General features: G+C 39.5%; 1 long non-coding RNA gene across 1 annotated transcript; it reads right to left on the bottom strand.

Moving 5' to 3' along the window:
* Positions 1 to 56: 56 nt before the first annotated feature.
* On the bottom strand, positions 57 to 26,045 carry LOC140129072 (uncharacterized). Its single transcript, XR_011855290.1, has 5 exons — positions 25,886 to 26,045; positions 19,881 to 20,049; positions 5,151 to 5,244; positions 217 to 284; positions 57 to 113 (listed from the first exon to the last, which is right to left on the bottom strand). It is a non-coding gene; the product is annotated as an uncharacterized lncRNA (long non-coding RNA).
* Positions 26,046 to 26,637: the final 592 nt, after the last annotated feature.

The raw sequence follows: 26,637 nt of genomic DNA, 5'->3' as shown, positions 1-26,637 counted from the left end.
AGACAAGTTGATGATTCAATCAGTCTTATATGCATGTTACATGTAAATGGCTCCTTACCTACAGAAGGGCTCCTCTTGATGTATCCTCGCTTGACAGTAACAAAGTTCTACACCTTCACAGATGCAGATAGAACAATGCCAAAGAGAAAAAGTTTATACTTAGTGCAATAAATTTATTTACAGCACAATGCTTTCCATTCCCTCTGCCAGGTTTACCTCCAGATGTGCGGCACAGCAATGGGAGTGCAATTTGTGTCAAGTTGCAAATCTTTATATGGTGGACTCTGAAAATAAACAATAAAGGGAAACTCCTAACTGAGTAATGTAATTTTTTATTAACAATATGATTACCATTTGTATATTGCATCATTTGTATATTACTATTTGAATAATTACTATTAATAATATGGAATGGTAACAAAAAAAAGTATAAACAATTTTATAAACGTCCTTAATTCAAATGAATGGGGTCTTTTAATATATTTCTATTGGACATGTCAAAGCAGATGTATAATTCTGGAGATCCCATAGTAGACATATAATACTGTAGACCTCCAGAGTGGTTTCCTAGTCACCAGTTTTAATCGTCCTAAGCCAAGTATACTAGTTGCATTTTAGAGTTTGCTGTCTTAGGTATATATACCTTTTGGTGTTTTGTTTCCCAAAATGTTAGCTGGCTCTCTAGTTATCTCTATTATGTGGAATATACACTCACCGGCCACTTTATTAGGTACACCATGCTATTAATGGGTTGGACCCCCTTTTGCCTTCAGAACTGCCTCAATTCTTCGTGGCATAGATTCAACAAGGTGCTGGAAGCATTCCTCAGAGATTTTGGTCCATATTGACATGATGGCATCACACAGTTGCTGCAGATTTGTCGGCTGCACATCCATGATGCGAATCTCCCGTTCCACCACATCCCAAAGATGCTCTATTGGATTGAGATCTGGTGACTGTGGAGGACATTTGAGTACAGTGAACTCATTGTCATGTTCAAGAAACCAGTCTGAGATGATTCCAGCTTTATGACATGGCGCATTATCCTGCTGAAAGTAGCCATCAGATGTTTGGTACATTGTGGTCATAAAGGGATGGACATGGTCAGCAACAATACTCAGGTAGGCTGTGGCGTTGCAACGATGCTCAATTGGTACCAAGGGGCCCAAAGAGTGCCAAGAAAATATTCCCCACACCATGACACCACCACCACCAGCCTGAACCGTTGATACAAGGCAGAATGGATCCATGCTTTCATGTTGTTGACGCCAAATTCTGACCCTACCATCCAAATGTCGCAGCAGAAATCGAGACTCATCAGACCAGGCAACGTTTTTCCAATCTTCTACTGTCCAATTTCAATGAGCTTGTGCAAATTGTAGCCTCAGTTTCCTGTTCTTAGCTGAAAGGAGTGGCACCTGGTGTGGTCTTCTGCTGCTGTAGCCCTTCTGCCTCAAAGTTCAACGTACTGTGCGTTCAGAGATGCTCTTCTGCCTACCTTGGTTGTAATGGGTGGCGATTTGAGTCACTGTTGCCTTTCTATCAGCTCGAACCAGTCTGCCCATTTTCCTCTGGCATCAACAAGGCATTTCCGCCCACAGACTGCCGCTCACTGGATGTTTTTTCTTTTTTGGACCATTCTCTGTAAACCCTAGAGATGGTTGTGCGTGAAAATCCCAGTAGATCAGCAGTTTCTGAAATACTCAAACCAGCCCTTCTGGCACCAACAACCATGCCACATTCAAAGGCACTCAAAACACCTTTCCTCCCTGTACTGATGCTCGGTTTGAACTGCAGGTGATTGTCTTGACCATGTCTACATGCCTAAATGCACTGAGTTGCCGTCATGTGATTGGCTGATTAGAAATTAAGTGTTAACGAGCAGTTGGACAGGTGTACCTAATAAAGTGGCCGGTGAGTGTATATAGTTAATATTGTTAAGGTGGATCAAGATTTTTTATAACCTGATGTAGCTGTATAAAAAAATAGAGGTCTTTCCCACTACATACATAGATATAGCCGAATGTATTAATAAATGAATAGCTCATATTGACAGATGGGAACTGCACTGAGTTTGTAATAGTGTTGGGAGGTGTCATGGCAGCCTGTGTACTGGGTACTCAGCATATCATTAACCACAGGCATATTCATATAACAGCACTGCGCTGCCTTTTCATGTCCTAATAATTCTGCCAAAAGCCTACTAGGGCATAATGTACATTAAATCCTTTCCTACATGGATTCCTATTCCAAGGTATGAGCAAGGAGGTAATTCTTTAATTTACCTCTGCCAGCATCCCATAATCTAATATCCTAAAACCCTCTCTTCTTCCGTTAAAAGCAACCTGAAAACCTACCTCTTCAAAAAAATATTATAACTCTTCAAATTACAATGGTGTACCCCTTAGAACCTGAAGCTATGATTGTCCCTCACATAATAGACATTAGTCAGATAATCTAAAAGGATTACCACAGTCACGGTGCCTGAAGTGTTCCTAGCTTATCATGCTGGATTTTGATGGTAGATTTCCTCTAAAAGCCTTCTTTAAACCTTTAATATACTTTTACTGTGGTTCTTATTGATGTTTTTTAAAACATTTGAAAAGAAATAAAATAATGGATGACTTCTCTATCAGATGTCAAGTATAACAGTCAACTTCATCATGTGATTATTACATAGTCCACTGCAGATTGATAATGCTGCCAATGATACATGATTGCACAACAATCACTATGAGATGTGGTAAATATTTATAGATGTGGTAATATATTTTTTTTCACTTTTAGTCTTGTTTGTTTATTTAAACCAGGGGTTCACAAACTTTTTGCTCTGAGGGCTGCACTGTCCTTCCACTCAACTTCGAGGGGCCAAACTAACTTGCACCCTGGAACTGCCACCCAAGAAATTATAAATGCCACCCACAAATACCAAACACTGCATTCAGACAATACTAATACAGACCCCAGACAAGGCAATAAATAATTATACTGACCCCAGACTAGGCAATAACTAGAGCACCCAAACCAAACAACTAATAATAGAGACCCCAGAGCTAACAAATAATAATAATAATAATAATAATAATAATAATAATAATAATAATAAAAAGGAGAACCCCAGAACAGACTAACAATATTAGAGACCCCAAAGAAGACCATAATAGAAATATTAACCCCAGAACAGGCAAAGATAACCCTAGAGCATACTAATATTGGAGGCCCCCAGAGCAGATTAATAATAGTGGAGACCCCAAGAGTAGACAGCAATAATAATGGAGAGACCCCAGAGCAGGTGATAATAATGAAGACACCCTCAGAACAGGCAAATACTTAAGACCACCAGATCAATCAACTGATGCCAGAGACCTCCAGAGTAAATGATAACACTGGAGAACTCTAAAGCAGACTCATAATACTGGAGACCCCCAGAGCAAATTATAACATTGGAAACCCCCAGAGCAGATGATAATTCCTAAAGAGACTCAGAGCAGATGACCATTCTGGAGACCTCAATGCGGACAAATACTGTATATGGAGCAAACGTATAATATGGGAGAACCAATACTAGACTAATACTGAAAGAGACTCAAGAATAGACTAATATTAATTATAGAGAAACCATAGCATACTGATATTAAATGTAGAAACCATCGATCAGACTAATATTAACTGTGAAGACCTCAGAGCACACTATCAACTATGGAGATTGCAGGTTAGACTCATATCAACTATAGAGATGCCAGAACAGACTGATATTACCCATGGAGACCGCAGAGCAGCCGTAAACATTTTTTACTGACTCCTCTTCTTCTTCTTCTGACATAATGAACTATCTTTAATACAGGGACCGCTCTGTTGTGCTTCCTGATGCTGTGAATATATGCTAGCACCAGGACCCGGAGCAGAGCGGGGGGAAGGACATGGGAACTGTGTGTACAGCCGACAAGTACTTACCGCTCCCGTGTTCACTCCTGCTCTGGGCTTTACGTTGACATATATTCCAGTGTCAGTACACAGAGTAGCAGAAGAGGACCCAGGAGCAAGACATATGAATTGCAAGTATCATAACTAGATTCCTCTGGGCCCCTGGCAAAAATTCCTAACGGGGCTCCACTCTCCTTACAGGCAGTCCCCTACTTAAGAACACCCGACTTACAGATGACCCCTAGTTACAAACAGACCTCTGGATTTTGGTAATTTATCTTGTACGTAACCCGAGGACCGCCTGTATATACAAAAAGCATTGAACCCTACCGACCCTTCCACTCATTTTAGTGTTTTGCAGTGCTATACTTTACAGAAGACAGAGGTTATTCTTTTTTTGCAGCCTGTCATTGGTGAGTGAAAACGTAGAATGGGCAGTCAGCTCATGCACGGACCGTGGAATCCATAGAAAGTTATGGGATTGTGTGCTAGCTGCTAAAAAATGGCTAGTTCATGGCTCAAAACACACTTATGTGCATGAGGGCTAAGGTTTTGTCCTCATTTAAGTTAAGTTCTTCCTTTTTGGGTTACTGCCCTCTTCCTTGTTGCATCCATCTAATCTCATGTTTAATTCCCATTTCTTTGTAAGTGCCCCCTTTTTGCCCCAATTCTTAGTGACTATTTTCTTAGTAAATTTCCCTTTTATTTGCCCCTGGTGCATATAAACAATAATATAACCAAACTCACTGCATAGAAACTATAACATAAATAAAAGTTTTACATGGGGACAGTACTAAAACCAATCTTACCACATCGATGCAGAACCAAGCTTACAACTTAGATACAGCACCAGAATCAACCTTACTACGTTTATGTGTTACCAGAGCCAATCTTACTACAAACAGAAACTACATCAGAACTAAAATGACTACATAGATACGGTACCAGATCCTAGATTACTGTATAGATGCATTACCAGAATCAAGCTTTCTGCATAGATATGTTACCAGAACCAAGATTACTATATAAATGCAGGAACAGAAAGATTACTACATAGAAACAGGACTATATTGCAGCATATTTATCACACTGCCTGATGCTGGATTGGAGATCTGGTCTCCATGCAGCTCCCTCTCATAAGAGAAGATAAAATAAAGAAGATAGAAAGTCACAGCACAGGGGAGATACTGAAGTATTTTGAGCTAATGGGTAATACCAGCACCTACTGTAAATTTTATGACAGATGATTAGAGAATTTCTCCTTTTCTTGTTCTTCTTCTTCTGGCCACCTTGTCAGCTTCTTCCAGCCATGAAGTGTTTCTGCAGATTTAGCAACACAAAAATTAGCAACTTGGCAACAAAACTTGATACTGTTCATAGGGCCTTGCAGTAGCCTATATAAATACAGTGCACCTACAATAGCCAAGATAGTAACATGGGCCTCACAGTAGCCAATACAATTACAGTGCCCCCACAGTAGCAATATAGTTACAGGGGCCCCAAAGTAGCCAATATAGTGATGGTGCTCCCTACAGTAGCCAAATCACAATGCCCCCCACAGTAGCCATGTCAAAGTGCTTTCCACAGTAGCCAAAGTCACAGTGCCGTGGATAATGGTAAATTATAAGCTTTATTATTCAGTACAGGATAAAATGACATTATTTAATGAAACATGGCAGATGTGGATTACATATCAATCAAGAGTCTGATCCAAAGGATGATATCCCTATTCTCAACAGGACCCATCTCCCCCTCCCTAATCCTCTTTCTCCCCTGCATTTTCTTTCCCTTCCCTCCTGTCTTATACTTGTGATAGTTTATCTTGTAGAGTTATAATTAGAGATGAGCGAGCACTAAAATGCTCGGGTGCTCGTTATTCGAGACGAACTTTTCCAGATGCTCGAGTGCTCGTCTGGAATAACGAGCCCCATTGAAGTCAATGGGAGACCCGAGCATTTTTCAAAGGGACCATGGTTCAGGAATAAAATGTGTTATTTAATTGAAAAAGAATGTCTTCTGATAAGTGATCAGATGTATGCAAACATCTGCAATCTATTCTTCACTGTTCCGCGCGTATATTATCTCCCGACAAGTTATCAGATGTGAAGAACAGTGAAGAATAGAATAAAAACAGTGAACACAGGATCATTTAAGTGAAAAACGCAGTGAAAAACACAGTGAAGAATAGATTACAGATGTTCAGCAAATCTGCTTACTTGTCGGGGTGATACGCTGTCCCGGGATCCGCTCCTCTTCTTCCACTGAAGTCTCCCTGTGCTGCCCGATGTCTCCCCCGTGCTGCCCGATGTCTCCCCCGTGCTGCCCGATGTCTCCCCCGTGCTGCCCGATGTCTCCCCGTGCTGCCCGATGTCTCCCCCGTGCTGCCCGATGTCTCCCCCGTGCTGCCCGATGTCTCCCCGTGCTGCCCGATGTCTCCCCCGTGCTGCCCGATGTCTCCCCGTGCTGCTTGATGTCTCCCCGTGCTGCTTGATGTCTCCCCGTGCTGCTTGATGTCTCCCCGTGCTGCTTGATGTCTCCCCGTGCTGCTTGATGTCTCCCCGTGCTGCTTGATGTCTCCCCCGTGCTGCTTGATGTCTCCCCCGTGCTGCTTGATGTCTCCCTGCTGCCGTTCCGCGCGTATCTTCCGACAAGTAAGCAGATGTGCCGAACATCTGTAATCTATTCTTCACTGTGTTTTTCACTTAAATGATCCTGTGGTCACTGTTTTTATTCTATTCTTCATTGTTCTTCACTGTGTTTTTTTAATTAAATGCTCGATCTCGAGCCGGGGAAATACTCGTCCGAGCAACGAGCCGTTTCGAGTACCTTAATACTCGAACGAGCATCAAGCTCGGACGAGTATACTCGCTCATCTCTAGTTATAATGTATCCGGCTGTTATTTTGTTTTCAAATGGCAGTCTCGATGGACCAGCTATGTTGTAATCATTGCTTGCATATGCTCTCCTCTCCCCCTTTTTCTTTGTGTACCCCTCCTAAAAATTCATGAAAAACCCAATACAAATATTGTGAAACAAAGTCACAGTGCTCCAACAGTTGCCGAGTTACATTGCCCCACCACAGTAGCCAAGTCACAATGCCCGCCACAATAGCAGAGCCATAGTGCCCTCACATTTCATAATATTCATATTGCTCCCACAGATGCCTTTATTCATATTGCTCTCCAACAAAAGGCATTATTCATATTGCTTCCCCACAGTAGTCATACGGACAGGTCCCCACACCACAATAGATACAGGGCCCTCATAACTTGAGGAAAAAATACTAACCTTACTCTACTCCTCTTTATACCTATCTTCTCTAGAGCTCTGGGGCATCCATCGAATGATGACGCGTCTGCTGGCCCTGGGTCAGGTGCCAGGTCACAGGCCTCAGCAAACCAGGTGCAAGGTGGATCTGTCATTATACTGTGCCTGTGCCACATCTCCTTAATCACACAGGTGGTATGCTGGTGGTCTGTGTGATGGAGAGCAGCAGAGCAGGGGAGCTAAAAGCTCCTTTGACCCGTGCCACACATGGAAAGCACTTATTGTTACCTTCCAGACAGCTGTGTGGGCTGCAGCTCAAGGCTTTGCAGGCCACAGGCTGTGCACACTTGATTTAAACAAATGGTTACATTCATATACCTGGCTAGACTAAGAATAGTTGATAATATTTAACTACCAGGAGAATTTTTTTTATTTCCTACCATAGCAGACAAATGTTCAAGTCCAGAATGTTTGTTTAGCAAACCTTTATAAAACATTTTTTAGATAGACTATAATGTGTAAGTGCTTTATTATCATTTATAGGCACTACATTCTTTTGTTAAATAAACCATTGTCAACTATTGTGAATTGTATTTTTCAAGTTCATTCTCAAGAGCAAAATGTGAACTTGAGACTTGGGAAAATGTAATATAGATTCCTCTGTGCATGTGCTAAATAACTCGTGATTCACAGTGTTGTTTTAAGAACTCCTTAAATGATATTCTTCCATGTAGTATAAACTCAAGTGATCGTCTTACGTACTGGTCTAAGGTTCCTTAATTATCTGCATCTGTCATGTGACACAATACCCCACAGTCATAGTAAAGTCACTTAAATATATTTGGTCTGGTCTGGAGTTGGGTGGATCGTGCTGAAAATCGACTGCTTGCCTGAAATGAACTTCAGCAATTTACACACTTAACTGAAGCAAATAACAGTTCAGAATATAGTTTCTAAAATTGACATACTGGTCTTCCCACTACAGGCGGTCCCCTACTTAAGAACACCTGACTTACATACGACCCCTAGTTACAAATGGACCTCTGGATGTCGGTAATTTCCTGTACTTTATCCTTAGACTACAATAAACAGCTATAACAGTTATGACAGCTGTCTGTAATGAAGCTTTATTACTAATCCTGGTTCCAATGACAATCCAACATTTTTAAAATCCAATTGTCACAGAGACCAAAAAAAATTTGGCTTGGGGTTACAATGATAAAGTATACCACTCCGACTTGCATACAAATTCAACTTAAGAACAAACCTACAAACCCTATCTTGTATGTATCCTGGGGACTGTCTGTATTAGCCAGTGTGCTACCAACTCATGAGCAGTCCACTCTTTCTTAATGGTCTGCATCCAATATAGGTTATCATCTACAGATACAAAGGGCAGTAAGTAGTTGACTTTTTGGGTGGTGAAATAAAGCTGCAAACTTTGGAAATTTAACCTCCTTGAAAACTCACTGGGGGTTATTTGTCGTTAGTTCAGCTCCTTAGGATAGTTCTATGTCTTTGGAGCTCTGCTGCCAATTAGATTTGTTAAATTGACTTTTGTCCCTTTAACCCCTTAACGACTTGGCTATTTTGCACCTTCCTGACACAGCCTGTTTTTTGAAATCTGACATGTCACTTTAAGGGATCATAACTTTAGAACGCTTTAAAATATTCAGTTGATTTTGAGATTGTACTCCATGTTGGTTGAGAAATTTAAGCAATATGTTTAGTATTTATTTGTAAAAAAAAACAGAAATTTGGCGAAAATTTGGTTGAAGTGACTTCATAAGGCCTACATGACAGAAATCCCCCACAAATCACACCATTTTAGAAACTGTACCCCTCAAAATATTCAAAACATCCTTTAGGAAGTTTGTTAACCCTATGAGCGTTTCATGAGGGTGAAAAATACATGAAAGGGAAATTACAGAAATGTAATTTATTCTTACAATATATTGATTGAACACTAAAATTTGAACCTTCACAATGGGTTAAAAAGGAAAATGCATTTTACAATGTTTAGTGCAATTTCTCTAGAGTATGTCAATACCCATTTTGTCACTGTACCCTGCTGTATGGGCACAGGGGCGCACTTCAAAGGGAAAGAGCGTTGTTTTGTTTTTGGAGGACAAATATGGCTGAAAACGTTTTCATGTGTCAGGATGCATTTAGAGAGCCCTAGTGGTACAAAACAGATGAAAGTCCCAACAAGAGACACCATTTTGGAAAGTACACCCCTTGGAGAATTTAGCAAGGTGTAATATGTGTATTTGTCATATTTACCCCTAAACCTATTTCTCCCGAGTGTAGAATTACCCCACATGTGTATATAAAATGTTGCCTTTAAGAAGCCAAATTTGACAGAATTTTTTTTACATGTATTTGGAGAGTCCTATTCGTATAAAACAGAGAACAACCCAAAAAGTGATCCTAATTTTTGAATGCACATCCCTTAGAGAATTTATCAATGTGAAATATGTGTATTTGACCCTGCAGGTGAATGATCCTAAAAAATGAAAAGGGTGAAAATATCCCTATAAAGGTCACTTTTACACCTAATTTTTGTAAGCCACAAGGAATAAAAGATGAAATAACCCCTAAAAATGTGTAAAACTGTTTCTCCCGAGTGTAGAAGTACCCCACATGTGCATATAAAATGCTTTATGGGCGCACAGTAAAGGAAAAGAGGGATGTTTGTCACTTGTTCAAGCTCTATACCGCTTACACAGTGCAATACAGATGTATTGCATTGTGTAATGTAAGAAACTGAGCCTGCTGCGCTAGCTCAGTGTATTATATCCGCGTCCTGCCAGGAGGCAGGGACCCGACTCCCCAGACAGATCGTGCAGCCCCTGGGGAGGGAGAAACCTATTTCATCAGCCTCTCCCTCCATTATTCGTACACACACAACCTGCTGGAGACCTGCCAGCCTGTAGGCTTGTCCTCTGGCCACAATACCATGCCATGTGACCACAGCGTGCCCAAGGCTGCATAAGCCAACCACACCAGTAATTCTGGGCCCCGGCTGCTTCCAGCTAGAAATAAAGGCTTGGTCATGGTGGGGGATGTTGTGCTAGCATAACCATTCACATGCTAAGAGAGCCACACATTGTGGGACACACATCCTGGAATTTAAACTCTCTTCCCACACCCAATAGACAGGGAGTGGCATAGGGTGGGCACTTTAGCTATAGCCTGCACCAGTTCCTGGCCTGACCTGACATAGAATTAATATATACGAAGTCTCTTTGTATTTTTGCCTGACATGGGGAGCACTGGGAACATCAGGAGCTGGTGCACAATGAGCCAGCTCTTGATAAATCCCTCCATTGATTCATTGATTCAAAGTATCACAAAATTATGTTGTATTTTTCAAACTAGTCATCTTGAACAAAATCTCTGGATATGTTAAGCGAAGAAGAAATGTAATGAGACCTTTTCACGTGCTTTCACAAAAAGACACAAAGCTGTACATAGGTCATAAAGGAATATACATATATAAAACTGCAGAAGTATAAAGTGGTATAAGAGCGCTATTTGTTATCATGCTATATTTTGTTTATGTGTGGAGCCTGTTTTCTACCTTTGTTAAAAAAGTTTTAATTATTCAGGATGAGATATTTTTATTTGTGGTAAAATGGAGGAAAAGTATCTATTGGACCATTTAGGCATTTTTTTGTTGCATCATTTACCAAATGGGGCAACTATATTTGTATTTTAATGGTCTAAACATTTTCTGAATGTTTTATATATTTTTTCTTTTTCTATACAGGCAGTCCCCGGGTTACATACAAGTCTGTAGGTCTGTAGGTTTGTTCTTAAGTTGAATTTGTATGTAAGTCAGAACTGTATATTTTATCATTGTAATCCCAGCCAGAACTTTTTTGGTCTCTGTGACAATTGGATTTTAAAAATGTTGGATTGTTATAAGAATCAGGATTAACAATAAATCTTCATTACAGACACCTGTGATAACTGTTAAAGCTGTTTATTGTAGCCTAGGACTAAAGTACAATAAATTACCAATATCCTGAGGTCCGTTTGTAACTAGGGGTCGTATGTAAGTCGAGTGTTCTTAAGTAGGGGACCGCCTGTATAGTTATTTCAATTTTTGTATTTTTTAAAGTTTTTTTAAAAGCCTCAGCCCTCCTTATAATATATGCTTAACAACACTGTAAAGGGTGTGTTTTTAAGGGTGTTGTGCAATTGACACTTATGACTCTGTAATGCAGTGCAAGTGTGCATGCACTGTCTGCGCGACAATAGCTTCTATTGGACATCTGAGACTGCAATGCTATACTAGTGGACAGGTAAAAGTGTTTTAGTGGCTAAATATATTTGAGTGTGAATCAGGACTAAGAAAATTAAGGACCTATTTTATGTGGAAGCTAGACACATAGCATTTATAGATGCCTTATGTGTACTTTAATGTTTTCTTTTAAGGGCTATTCTGGGCTTTATAAACTGACCATTAGGAGCTTGGTCAACCCAGGATATAGTGAGAGCATTTAGCAAGTATTTACACCTCTTTTCATTGGATGCATAACAGTAATCAATTCTCAAAGGAATAATAACTGCAGACAAAAACAGTTGGCTTACACATGCATAGATATCCTTTAAATTAGATCCACAGTTAATCTGTACCATTATTTTTTTGACCATGAACCTTGGCTTTCAACAATTAAACATAGAAGTAATAATATATTTACTAGAGCAAACATGATAATATAATTCCAGATATTCCCAATCAGGAAAGCTTGGGGATTTCTGTCATATGTAACTCAAACCAATTTACCATAAAGCTAGCTGGGGATTTCTTTCATGTGCTTCCTGTTTTAGATTTTGATCTTCATGGATTATATGGATTACAATTTAACACTGGGTTCAGCTGTCAGGAGATGTAAGTTCACTTACTAAATATTACTTTAATAATATAATAATAGTTTATGGCAGGCAATGACATATTGTGCCACAAAGGCAGCAGGGGGTTTCTCCTTCCCCAAACAGGCTGTTCTCATCCTCCTCCATGGAGCTGAAAGTACAAGAGAAGATCTGCGAGTGTACTACAGTCAGTGTGCCTCACTGTTGAGTAGCAGTATAGTAGAAAGTGGGAGTCATCTTCATTGGCTCCTGGCGCTGTTGGCATTATCAGCTCTCACTGGGCATGTACGCCTGTCTGTGCAACTCAGACTAGTTGACCAGGTTTTGGGTTGGTACTTTCTCCAGGTGCAGGGTAAAGCTACATTCACACGAACATATGTGGGACGTATATATGGCCGATGTATATACATCCCCCATACACGGCAGTGGGCAAACTGTACCGTCCCGTAGCCGGGAGAAAGATAGGACATGTCGTATCTTTCCCCAGAATACAGTGCCGTGCGCTATATATCTCTATGGAGAGGGGCGGGGTGAGTAGCTCTCATACCCTCCTCAGCAATTGAAAAACTATGATAGGGGGCGCTATTAGCAAGTGGTTAGCCACGTTTTAGTACAACCTAGTCATACAAATACTGTTTCATGAGCCGCTCACAAGCCAGTGTACAGTATACGCAGTTTCCATGTGATATTTCATTTTAGAGGGAACTCTTATTTTTTGCTCCAGGGCTTTGGTTGTGACTGTTGGTGCATACTCCAGGTGAATGACCCATCGCTGGGAAACAGAAAAGTATGCCTGGAAAGCTTTAAGGTAAGGTGTTAGATAACATAAGAGAAGTCAGGTGGTGCAACACTGTGGAGAGCTTTATATATGAGTGTGATAAGTGGATGGGGCATAAGGAATCAGTGAATTGATTGACACAGGGTTGAGGCATCTCAACTAGGCTTAAAACATGCACACTATGTTACATGCACACTAACATTGTTTTGGTCCATGTGTTTCCGTTATTTTTGCGGCGCACTGGCAAATTAATTTCAATGGACCTGTGCAAAAGAATGTTTTTTCATAGATCGATGTGGAAGCAGTAGAAAACTCATAGCAGGTCCTCTACCTGTCCATATTTGTGGCTCAAAAGTTCCCATAGAAGTTTATGGGATTGTGAAAAATATGGATGCCACACAGATAACACATCCATGGGGCATCCATATTTGCAGTTCAGTTGCTTGGTAACACTTTCTTGTGACCTTTCAAGGGTTCTGGACAAACTAGTGACATAATTTACTAGCCTTCCATTTTTTTGTGCATCCACAAAAAGCTGATGACATGAGGATGACAAATCGGACTGTTTTTGCAGACATACAGCTCACTAACTGATTACGTGTGTATGACAAACGGACAGTAACTGTCCACTGATTTGTTATTTCAGGCCCAAGAACAGCACACATGAGCAGGCAACCTAAAGGCGAGTCTGACTGCAGCATACAGGACAGATTGTAGAAGGTTTTATAAGCTACAGTCAACAGAGCAAGAAAACTTCAAATGCCCAAGTGCTAGAACCCTCCACCACTATCCAAAATATTTCATCAAAAGAATAAAACTTCATTGATCACAAATAAAATAACACCTTTTTGTGAAGAAGAAAGTTACAACTACTGAATCGTTTTACACTGGAAGTGGCTTAGATGCATCTGTGCGTTGACTAAAACGGTTAACACAATTGTACAGTGTCATTGTGCAGATAGTATGTCTGATGGGACACATTATTTGTGAAAAATGATTGATGGTTATGTTGACAGAGCAGGTCTGAAACATTTTAGGAACCGCAAACATAAATAATTCCAAATAACAAGCCTTACATGACCCAGGCTTAGTAATATGTAATCACTAAATTCTATTACTGGTAGGTAATGGGATCAGAGGCTCTACAATTATATTTGTGTGGTCTATAATACATGCTCTCTGTTAGTAAAAAGCTTCTTGTTGGGGAAATGGAGAGAATTCAAACAGACATTCAGTATGTTGGCTTTAGGCCGAACACACACTGGTATAATGGCACTGTGGGAAAACGTGCAGCAATGCCACAGCCTTGTTCTGCTCAATTAGTGTCACAACACAGTAACAAAGGGTCTGCATGCACAATTAATAAGGGGAAATAGAATGTTTGTAGTCACTAGGCACATTACACATGTTCCCATAAGCATTCCTAAATTGTTTGGTAGATTTTACCTCTCTTTGTCTGACCCTCCAAACTTGAAAAAACTGCCCTCAATTCTGCAACAATCCATACAGTAGCAGAATATGATATTCTGAATATGATTTTCCTTTTTTTACATGTACAGTAACTACCGTATAGAATCTAATTAACCCCTTAACGCTGAAGCCACTTTTCACCTTCCTGACACGGCCCATTTTTTAAAATCTGACATGTGTCTATTTAAGTGGTTATAACTTTGGAACGCTTTAACATATCCAGTTGATTTTGAGATTGTTTTTTTGTGACACATTGTACTTCACGCTGGTTGAGAAATTTAATCAATATATTTAGTATTTATTTATGAAATAAATGGAAATTTGGCAAAAATTTTGAGAAAAACAATGTTTTCCAAATTCAAAATTTTCTACTTTTTGGAAAGTTGGTCATATCACTAAAATAACCTGATAACTAACATTTTCCATATGTCTGCTTTAACTTGGCATCATTTTTCAAACATCTTTTCCTTTATTTAGGATGTTAGGAGGCTTATAACTTTAGGTGCAATTTTTCAGATTTTCACGAAAATCATCAAAACCTACTTTTGGAGGGTCAATTTAGTTAGAAGTGACTTTATAAGGCCCACATGACAGAAAACCCCCACAAATTACACCATTTTAGAAACTACACCCCTCAAAATATTCAAAACAACCTTTGGGAATTTTGTTAACCCTTTGAGCGTTTCATGAGGGTGAAAGATAAATGAAAGTGAAATTAGAGAAATGTAACTTTATCTCACTATAGATTCATTGAACACTAAAATTTGCACCTTCACAATGGGTTAAAAAGGAAAATGCATTTTACAATGTTGAGGGCAATTCCTCCTGAGTATGCGAATACCCATTTTGTCACTGTACCCTGCTGTACGGACACAGGGGGGCACTTGGAATGGAAAGAGCGTTGTTTCGTTTTTGCAGGGCAAATATGGCTGAAAAAGTTTTCATGTGACAGGATGCATTTGGAGAGCCATAATGGTACCAAAACAGAGAAAAGCCCCAACATGAGACACCATTTTGGAAACTACACCCCTTGGAGAGTTTAGCAACATGTAATTTGTGTATTTTCCCCAACAGGTGTTTGATTCAATTAGGCCCCAAAAGTGAAAAAAGGTGAAAATTTTCTCAAAAAAGTCACTTTTACCCCAAATTTTTGTAAGCCACAAGGGATAAAAGATGAAACAATCCCATAAATGTGTAAAACTATTTCTCCTAAGCACAGAACTGCACCACTTTTGCATATAAAGTGTTGTATGGGTGCACAGTAGGGCTCAGAAGGGGAAGAGGGGCTTTAGCCTTTTAGAAGCCAGATTTGACAATCATCCTTTACATGTGTCAGGATGCATTTGGAGAGCCCTAGTGGTACCAAAACAGAGGGGAACCCCAACAAGTGTCACCATTTTGGAAAGTGCACCCTTTGGAGAATTCAGCAAGGTGTGATATGTGTATTTTCCCCTACAGGTGTTTGCTTCAATTAGGTCCCTAAAAGGAAAAAGGTGAAGATTTTCCCAAAAAAGTCACTTTTACGGCTAATTTTTGTATCCCATAAGGCATTAAAGATGAAACAACCCCAAAAAATGTGTACTAGCATTTCTCCCGAGTATAAAATTGCCCCACACGTGCAAATAAAATGTTGTATGGGTACACAGTGAAGCTCAGAAGGGAAAGAGAGGCATTGGCCTTTTGGAAGCCAAATTTGACAGACATCCTTTACATGTGTCAGCATCTCATTTAGAGAGCTGTAGTGGTACCAAAACAGAGGGGAACCCCAACAAGTGTCACCATTTTGGAAAGCACACCCCTTAGAGAATTTAGCAAGGTGTAATATGTGTATTTGTCCGTAAAGGTGTTTGATTTAATTAGGACTTAAATAGATAAAAGGTGAACATTTTCCTATAAAGGTCATTTTACTCCTAATTTTATATAGCCACAAGGGATAAAAAATGTAATAACCCCCCAAAATGTCTAAACCTATTTCTCTCGAGTGTAGAAGTACCCCACATGTGTATATAAAATGTTGTATGGGCGCACAGTAAAAGGAAAGGGGAATGTTTGCCTTTTAGAAGCCAAATTTGACAGAAATGTTTGACATGCATTTGGAGAACCCTAGTGGTATAAAACAGAGAAGAATCCGAAAAGTGACCCTAATTTTTGAATGCACACCCCTTAGAGAATTTTGCAATGTGTAATATATGTATTTGCCCCTACAGGTTAATGATCCAATTAGGCCCGAATCATTAAAAAGGTGAAAATTTTCCTATAAATGTCACTTTACCCCTAATTTATGTAAGCCACAAGGGATAATATATTAAATAACCCCAAAAAAGGTGTAAAACTATTTCTCCCGAGTGTAGAAGTACCCCACATGTGCATATAAAATGTATTATGGGCGCACAGTAGAGGAAAAGAGGGATGTTTGTCTTTTAGAGGCCAAATTTGACAGAAATCCTTCACATGTGTCAGGATACATTTGGAGAGCCGTAGTGGTACCAAAACAGAGGAAAACCCGAAAAGTGACCCTAATTGTTGAATGTACACCCCTTGGGGAATATAGCAAGGTGTAATATGTGGTGTAGTGTAATACACGTGGTGAAATGAGCATTTTGAACATATAGGTGGTTTCCAAATATGATGTGCAATGGAGTCCAAGATGGAAATTTCAATTATTTCTGGAACGTTCAGTGCCCGTTATGTGGCGCCCCTTATGAAATAATGGAGGGGTATAGGGAGCAACGGGACATAACAGTTGTTACAATTATTCATTTTACCGAAATTAATTCACAATAGGTTGGGCGTGAATTGTGAATGTCTAGTGTATAAGGAGGTAGTACATATCAAGGGACCAACTAAACTTTTGTCACTCTGGAGTTGTCGCAGGTATCTTAGTAGTATGTAGTGTCCATCCTAACTCCTCTTTTGGAACAGACTCTTTATTGAGTCCTATCATTAGAAGCAGCAGAATTCACCGGGAAAATGCTGTCCTGGCAAAACACAGAAACATCTAAACCAGAGGTACTGGGGCCCCGTCCTTCTTGTCCCAATATTAGTTTCCTAATATCTTCCTCTTGAAAACGGAGAAATGATACGGCAGGACATGCACATTGGAACAGCAAGTAAGAGTTGTACAGCATCATCTGAACAATGTGCACGACCAGCGCTTTTCTTCGTTTTTCGTAGGGAAATTATCGCCAAGTGTTGCTCTTATTCACCTTAGCGATGCCCATTGTGACAAATATTGCTGCTTTTGGCTGGACCAAATCGACCAGCCAATAGCGGCAAACATGGACAGAGGAGGGCAACAAAACCCATCTGGACCGCAAGGCAAAATTGGTGGCAGTCAGGAACAGCCGCCACCCTGCCCCGATCACCGTGTCTACAGACATAGTGACCGGTATTACTGACGTCATAAGTAAATTCGCTGCTATTGGCTCGTCTGAATTGATGAGCCAATAGCAGCGATAATAAACTGGGGGTGTGTGGGGGGGATGTAACCCTTCTGGTCCATGGGGCAGGATGGATGGCTGTCAGGAACAGCCGCCGTCTTACCCCGATCAGTGAACAGCCGCCGTCTTACCCTGACCGGTGTTGGAAAGTCACTACTCGCCGCACCGTTCTATAACAACGCTCGTTGGGAATAGGCTATACAATCTTTATTTATTTTTTAAGCAATTTAGAAAAATAAGGGCTTATTTTTTGCGAGACGAGATGCACTGTAAAAAAAACTTCATTTTAGTGGGTTTTTAGCTTATTGAAGCAATTTTATTAACTTTTTACGTGTGGAGGAAAATAAAATCATCAATTCTTGTTTTGGATTTTTAGCATTTTTTTGGGGGGGTGTTCACTGTAGCATAACAATAATATATTATCTTTAATCTACAGATCACTACGATTACGGTGATACCTCATTTATATAGTTTTATTTTTATTTGTCCAATTTTATTGAAGGAAAACTAGAATAGAAAAAAATTGCATTTGTTTTAGTATTGCCATTTTTATAGCGGCATAATTATAGTATTTTTTGGTTTACGGAGCTGGTTGTAAGCTTATTTTTTGCGTGACAAGTTGCTCTTTTTATTGGTATCATTTTGGTGCTTGTAACTTTTTCGGATCACTTTTTAGAACATTTTTTGTAAAGCAATTTGATAAAAAGTTGTAATTTTTGGCAAGTTTTTGGTTTTTTTTTTTACAACGTTCACCGAGCGGGTCCAATTATGATTAGGATTTATTGTACAGATTGTTACGGACGCAGCGATACCAAATAAGTGGGGTTTTTTCGTGATTTAGTGTTTTTTATACTTTATTACTTGTGTAAAGGGAAATGTGGTGTTTGGGGGGACTTTCACTTTCTTTTATTATTTATTTTTATTGTAAAAAACCTTTATTTATTTATTTTTACTTTTTTTACAGTTACTGACATCTAAGCTTGAACAAGTGATCTTCTGATCACTTGTTCAAGCTATTTTACAGATTACACAGTGCAATACAGATGTATTGCACTGTGTAATGTAAGACACTGAGCATGCTGCGCATGCCCAGTGTCTTACAGCCGGGTCCTGCCAGAAGGCACGGACCCGGCTTCCGGATCAAGATCTTGCAGCCCCGGGCACCGGCAGTCCCGGGGCTGCGATCGGAGCAGCGGACCCCCCCGGTAAGCGCCGCGGGGGGGTCCGATTCAGCTATATCTAACTTTAAATGCCTCTAACACGCCGCGGTCAGCGCGACCGCGGCGTGTTAGGGGTTAACACCCGCGATCGGAGAAATCTCCGATCGCGGGTGTTTGAGGCGGGTGCCAGCTATAATATATAGCTCCGGCTCCGTTCAGGAGCCGGCGCCAGAAGCTTGACGTAATAGTACTGCATTTTGCGGGAACGCACCTCCCGCGATGCAGTACTATTACGTCAAATGTCGGGAAGGGGTTAAGAAATGAATGTTCATTTATCTCGCTGATAAGGTTCTTGTTGCAGTGTTCTGGGCTTGTGAACCAAATTTCTGACTGCCCCGCTTGAGCCTGTGATTGACAGTTTGCTCTACAGATTCAGTTCCTTTGAGATGGGTGTATGTTCTATGAAACACTGGGTGAATACCACAGGAACATGGGAATACCACAGGAACACAGGAATACCACAGGAACACAGGAAACACGGTGCGTGTGCGCCCTAGTGATCAGGGATGCGTGCGCGGCCCAGTCAGAGCAGGATCGCAGCCTAGTCGGGACCGGAGCCGAGCAGGAGCCAGGAGAGGTAAGTCCGGGCCGGGGGAGCAGAGGCACCACATTGCGGAGCACGGGTGTACCCGCGATCCGCGACATGGATCGCGGGGGCACCCATGACAATAGCTCATGGACCAAGACCTCTTCATACATGGTGGGCAACATATAAAAATGATTATCCCATTCTATGAATCCCCATTTTGCCTCCCATAAAAATAAAAGAAAATTATCAAAAGGTTGTGCAAGTGCCGCATCATGTGCCGCATCATGTGACAGAAATCGGGGACGATGAAACTGATTCGGACTGAGTGCAGGATTTAACATTCAATTTGTGTCGCAGGACAATAGACTTACATACACCAGGAAGAAAAAGGTGAACTCCGGCAGACCTGAGCGGGGAAGCGAAAGATGCAGGATATCGGGCGTACGATTTTCGTGAATTGTGCAGATGTGCATTCTGGTCGGACAATGCACTTCGGGGATAGCGCAGGACAGTAAGCAAATGTGTGCCGTTATTTCAACTCTGTAGAGAGAACACAAAAGGTGAAGAGAAAAAAACGAAGGGTAGGAGACAAACCACAGCATAAACTCATTTAACCTAAAAAATAACAAAACCTCATTATATGTCAACATAGACCAAGCAAAATAATGGAGAATACAAAAGCCTAAATATGTCCAAGAAAGATCCTATTAATTTAGTGATTTTTCTTTTGGTAGAATCTGTGACTGGGAGGCTGTGGGGGAATTTGTGCCATTTACAAAAGTTTTATTTTATCTAAACAAATATTTTTTATCTAAAAGTATCAATTTTATTTTAAACTTAATTTAAAAAATGTTAGAAGTCTCCAGGCAAGACAGAAATAGACAAGGAATACTCAACATTGAAATGATCTGGAAAGCCAAACAGAATGTTTTCACCTCTAATACATATTTATTGAATCTCTGTTATAAACTGCAATGTGTGTGCTGGACTGTTCTGTAGTAATTATTAACCAGGCTGAGCTAGCACTGTGAAGAAGCCGAAAACTGCACCAAAATAGACCCCGTCATTGGTGCCAAAGTGTTTACCTTGGCAGTAAATAATAAGATAAACAGTTTATGCAGAGAAAGGGTATTGGGACACATCTGACTTGTCAGTTAGCTCAGCTAATGTAATCATGGCAAATATTACTACAGAATCTGTGAAAAAAAGAGGCAATAATATTTGTACTGATCAAAGTGTCTGTAGAAGAAGGAGATTAACCCTTTAAGTAAATACAGGTTTATTAACTGTTGACAACAGTTCCATTATGGCAAATTGCATAAATTATTTGTTTTTCATAAGTTGTCATAGTAATGTAAAAAATACCTTAATAAAAAAATTATTAAAATTATGTTAACGCCTAATGCAGGAATTTTTGTTAATGTTTCATTCATCCGGAGGGTAATTGCATAAATCCATGTAAATTCATTGTGAATCCATATATATAATAGCACAGTATCAGACGTTACACAGCATATTTGACATTTTTTATTTGCTTGTGCAGCTGCAGCCTGACATTGGGAACTGCAGCTTAATGTGACTATAAACTGAATACCAAATCCTTTCTCTTATTCTGTAGTCCCTAATTCTATACCATTTAATGTGTCTGTAGTGTTACAAATTATGGGGTCTAGGTATATTACTTCACATCTATTAACATTTTTATCTGCCATACACTAGCATGTGTTGCCAGTTCTAGGCCTTTCTGTGATATTTTTCACGCTTTTTTCAAGAATTCCATAACTTTATCATCATGTAGAAAGAAAGACAGAAACAGTAACAACTAAAGGTAAAAGTAAAAGGGTTACTTACACAATAATATCTGGCATTCACCCAGACGCCTGTTTTATTGCACAGATCTATTTCCAGAGGTACATTAAAGTATAAAACATAACAATATAATCCCAAAATACATAACATAAACACAAACCCAAACATGACAAATCCTTCCCCTATTACATACTCACCTGCTGGTTCAGTCCTATTCACATCTTGCATGCTTATTTTTTTTTCAAGAAGTAATAATAATAATGAAACATACACCAAAAGTAATTAAATAACATAATATATGACAACCTCCACCCAGCCAATGATCACAACATAAACCAAACCCTATGCTATATTCTAAGTAACATTTACCCCTTACAATACAACTTACCACACTTTGTCCCTATATATAAAGCTTATAATGTGTGGGCCTCCTAGTGTTTTATAATATATACAATTCTCACATAGTACCCCTGGATTGAGATATATACATTGCTTCATAAATGAAGGATATAGAGACATATATAGTTCACTAGAATTAATTATATTACATACAGCATTAATCTTTACATACTTCGCCTCTTAATAATATATAATATCCTCTAGTAAATATACACAACCCTGTTATTATTAGCTTACATGCAGCAGCCTCCTAATATACATACAGATGTCCCTTATGAATTAACTTATATACATCCTAATGATTTTATATAAAGCCTTATATATACAGGTCATTTTGCCCATATGAGGATCCACCAGATACCCCACAGCTGACTTTAACCCATCTTTCACACCTATCTACTATTTAGATCGTATTGCTCATTTGATGTTACATTTACATCTCTTATTGAGATCTTTCTTAGCCTGGAACTCGAGTATAAGCCAAGTTTTTCAGCACAAAAAATGTGCAGGGAGCCAAAGACGGAGCAGGAGCTGAAAACAGAAGAGGACCTGCGGAGGGCATCGGAAAAGTGAATACAGAGCTTTTTAGTTTTTTTTAGGCTGGACAGGGGACTTCTGGCTATATACAGGGGGGAGGGGGCAAGCATTGGCTATAGACAGAGGTGCAGGCACTGACAATATACTGGGGGCAGGCACTGGCTATATACTGCCAGGCAGGCATTGGATATATACAAGGGGAAACTGGCTGGATATATACAAGGGGGTTTCTGGCTATATACAAGGGGCAGGGGATTGCTGGCTATATACAGGGGGGCAGGCACTGTCTATATACAAGGGGCCTAATGTCTATGTACAAGGGGCAGACACTGGCTATAAACAAGGGGGCTGTTGACTATATACTACGGGGCAGCTGGCTACATGCTAGTGGGCTGCTGGTTATATACTGGGGACATGGGCTGCTGGCTATATACTGGAGGCAGGGGGATACTAGCTTTATACTATGCGGCAGAGGCTGGGTATATACTAGGGGGCAGGAGCTGGCTATATACCGGGGGGCATGTGACCAATGTATTTCCCACCCTCGGCTTATACTCGCGTCAATAGGTTTTCCCATTTTTTTGTGTTAAAATTAGGTGCCTTGGCTTATAAATACATTGTAAGACACTGAAGGGGTTAACTGTGGATGGGTGGTATGTTTCCCCTAGGTTTTCATACTATGCAAGGCCTTAGTGCTGAGTTTGTGTTGTCCAGCACCTTGGACACAGGTGGTGGGAGCAGCCTAATCAGGCTGCATAAAGCTGCTGAGCAGAGCAGAGAGCGTTGTCTCTCTGAAAGGAGGCTGGAGAGCACACAGCCCTGAATCCTGTGCCTGGAGCAGCGACGTCTTTTATGTTCTAGTGCTGAGTTAGAGGAACTCTGTTTAGTTAGCACCCAGACGGGTAGGATTTTGTTTATGTTTGATGCCTGAATGTGAAGGCTGTTTTATTTTGTACCTGCTCCTGGAATAAACGCAGGCGAGACCTGTTTTGGACTAAACTTTGGTGTCACTGTCTTGGACTGCATCACATATCACCGCTACCACGGTCTCTACTGGTTCCCTTTAAAGATATGTCACTGAACAGCAGTGACTTAGCAGTACTTTTCTCCTAGTACTTACAGCAGTTGGACCCAGTCTACCGCCAGGTGTTATAAGACATGAGAATAGAGATGTTTGGTTTTATTATCGTTCCACTCCTCAATAATATTTCAGGATATAATCATTGTTTGCTCAAGGTTCTATTACAAGGTAATCAGTACAAAAATCATTAATGTTCACCATGAACACCTCCACAGTCTTTAATTATTATGATTAAAATCTCCTATTAATTTTCATTTGACACAGAAAATGTATACTCTGTTATAAATATGGCCAGATCAATATTTATGGGCTATTTGCCTGTGTATCTATTGACCTCTGTATGTTCTCCTGCACCAGCTTACCATGATTAAGTTTTGCTTATTTAGGTATATTAAAGGGCTGATCCCAGAAGAATCGAAATGTTCTCTGATCATCAATTTATTATTGTCTGAGAAACTACTCAAGACTCAAATCCAATGTAAAATCTTACTTTGTGAATAAAACAAAGCTGATGCCATCACATTCCAACTTTGTAATATCAACAAAAAAACCACAAATATAAAAAACATATAATTTAACAAACATTCTTTTATATATGACTTCGTCAGCCATTACCATGTTCATGTTATTTGTAAGCATCAAATAGGTTATTTAATTTTTTGTTTTACAGAATAAATAGGATTTTTCGTCTCTGTTACAGTAAACTGTAATTCTCTAAGATGCAATAGTGTTGCTATTTAATTAATATTTTGCAGTTTATACCTTCCTCCTGCTTTTGTTTGATAAATATCACCTGATCAGCTCTTATGAGCAGGAGGCAAGGGAGATTGGCCTAAAGCAGCATCTTGTAGGGCATAAAAGCTAGATTCCACCTGAAGTTATTAATGATCACAAGAACAGTTTATTACAGATAAATTATATGTTGTTTTAACTAATAACTTTTATGAATTTCCTTGGTCTGTTCTTAGTTTACACTATAAAATGTACCCTGAAATGCTTACATGCATGTTTGTTCCTATTACCAAATCAGGTGAAAGTAAAATGTTATGCAATTCTTTTTCTTAATAAATGTCATTTAAATATTACAATTTTGGAAATATATGAATGGTAACCACCCCTGTTGACAGTGTTTAGGATGTGACCCGTGAACACATTCTGGTTTCAAATCCAGTATTTATTAATGCAGTAATCTTCAATCCAGTAAATGTTGCATTCATTTCACATATCTTATGTTGGGAATGGTATGACTAATAATTTCCTTATAATAGTAATATCACTAATAGCACTATCTTTACTATTATGGTTTAATACATTTGCGGATTTCCCCAGAAACACTTACACCACAGTAGATATCTCTTTCACAATTTCTATGAAAAAAATTAAAAGAATCTCACCAAGGAAATATTTTTTCTCTAGAAATTATTATGTAATGTTACAGGAGAAAAATGATTTCCCAACTCCACTTACTGCCAGTAATGCTGGAGGGAATTCCAGAAGTCTTGTATCTAGATTTGCAGCAGGCATTTTCTCAAGCAGGAAAGTAAGTGATAACAAACAGATTAATGTTCACCAAAAGGTTTTAAACTTGCATGAAGAAACAAGTGGTTCAAACAGAGGTCACTATGTGAATAGGTGCGAACAACATACATTATTCAGCATTATGAGAATAAAGCCTGACATGTAGAGCACTATAATGCTAAATTATTTTAGAAAGGCTACCCAGCAACACCTAATATACTTTTATGGCATAGAAGTGAAAATAATAATAATAGCCATGTGAATGACAATTCATTACAGCTGTACCAGGAGGGACACAAACAAGCTACTCTTCATTAGTAATGCCTTTCACAAGTCTAGAGCAACAAACACAAGCAAGCATTTACCTTGGGTAATGGTTTCACATTGGCGTTTTTTTTTCACATCAGTGATTTTTCACTGAACCCATTTGGACACGTACAGATTGGTTTTCTCTTCTCTTTTTTTTTGCATTGATCAGTGGTCAGTTTAGAACCTGTTCTGTTTGTGTTCAATGACAATATTGGATCAGCAGAAATATACTGAAATGAGTGTTTAAAAACAGTGTTTCAGTAAGGCGTCAGTGAAAAATCACTGAAGCCAGGAAGAGAAAATCAATCTATATGTGTCCATAGCCCAAAATGGGTTCAGCGAAAAATCACGTCAATGTGAATTCACCCATACGTAAAAGCCAGTATGAAAACACCCATTGAAACCAATGACTCTGTAAGAAAATTGAAACCAATGGCTCTGTGAAAATTACTGAACCACGGATGTGAAACACAACACCAATGTCAAAGAGCCCTTAGTCACTAACACTGTCTGTCTCGGGTACTCTCATTCCAGTGACTGACGGTCTCAGGTACTCTCATTCCAGTGACTTAGAATGAGATTTTCACTCAGAAAATCCCATAGCAAGCATAAAGATAAATCACGGTTATATTTGTATTGTGTGTCCCTCAGAGTTAAAAGGGTATTCCAGGAAAAAGAATAATTCATATAGAAAAAATTAGTAGAAAAATGTTGTTGACATACACTGTAATGAAGAATTAAAATGTTACTGGGCTTTAATCAGTCTGTTGATTTCCTCCGTGCGGAGCAGACACAGGACAGAAGATGGCCGCTGGTCACATGTCCACATGACATGTCCTGCACCATGTCCACATGGTTTGGCTGTAGTCGGTTGGTTTCAGTACATCCAGTATGGCCAGTGTTGTGGTGATGTGCAGTGATGGCAGTTACACATCATTACTATGGTAACAGAGCAAGAAAGACTGTTACATCATCACTGGGAGCAGAGCATAAGAGGGAGGAGGAGTTACTGAGAACTAAAGAATCTTGGGCCTTGTAGTTTCCAGTGGCGGCCATCTTAATGATAACTTGGCATACTTTAGAGAGGCCAAAAAAGCTTGTGAATCATACAATCAAACTATTTAAGTTCATTTTGTGAGTAATGACATTGAGTTTTGTTATATTCATTTATTTATAGCATCATGGGTTTTTGTATCGGACGTTCATATTCCCGGAATACCCCTTTAAGTTTTGTAAACCAAGTACATAATGAGGAACATTTACTAAGGGCTTTGTTGGACTGTGCACGTTCTTCTGGGCTAAAATGGCTTGCACGGGTATTTAAGAAGTGTCAGATCCTAAGATAAGATGGCAGATCCATGTTTCTATGTTTGCAATGAGATCATTGATCCATTGCAAAATCATAACTAAGTATTTTTCTTTAAAGCATAACTTTAAAACTATTTAGTGATATTTACAAAATTATTAGATGTGAT

This window comes from Engystomops pustulosus, chromosome 4, assembly GCF_040894005.1.
Source record: "Engystomops pustulosus chromosome 4, aEngPut4.maternal, whole genome shotgun sequence".
NCBI classification, from domain to species: domain Eukaryota; kingdom Metazoa; phylum Chordata; class Amphibia; order Anura; family Leptodactylidae; genus Engystomops; species Engystomops pustulosus.
This window is presented reverse-complemented; position numbering and strand designations above follow the sequence as displayed.